Below are 292 nucleotides of genomic sequence, written 5' to 3' on the forward strand. Positions count from 1 at the left end.
TCGGCCCCCACATCCCCCGAGGGGCCCCTCCGAGGGTCCCATCGGCTTCAAAAAGTAAAATATGGGCGACACGAGAACAGAAATTGAATGGCAGGTCGGGACTACTTTCCCCCTCGCGCGGAGGAGTACATGTCACAGTTTGAATGGGTCTATACAAAGAGGAAACTAATTGAAAGAAACTAATTGCGCCCCCACTTTCCCCCAGGGACTCGGGGGTGCAGCAGGGCCTGGGCAGCCCTGGTGCAGAGGGCGGGGTTCCCAGGTGACCGTCTCCGGAGGGGAGGGCGGCGGG

Source organism: Myotis brandtii, unplaced genomic scaffold (genome assembly GCF_000412655.1).
Source record: "Myotis brandtii unplaced genomic scaffold, ASM41265v1 scaffold819, whole genome shotgun sequence".
Lineage (NCBI taxonomy): Eukaryota > Metazoa > Chordata > Mammalia > Chiroptera > Vespertilionidae > Myotis > Myotis brandtii.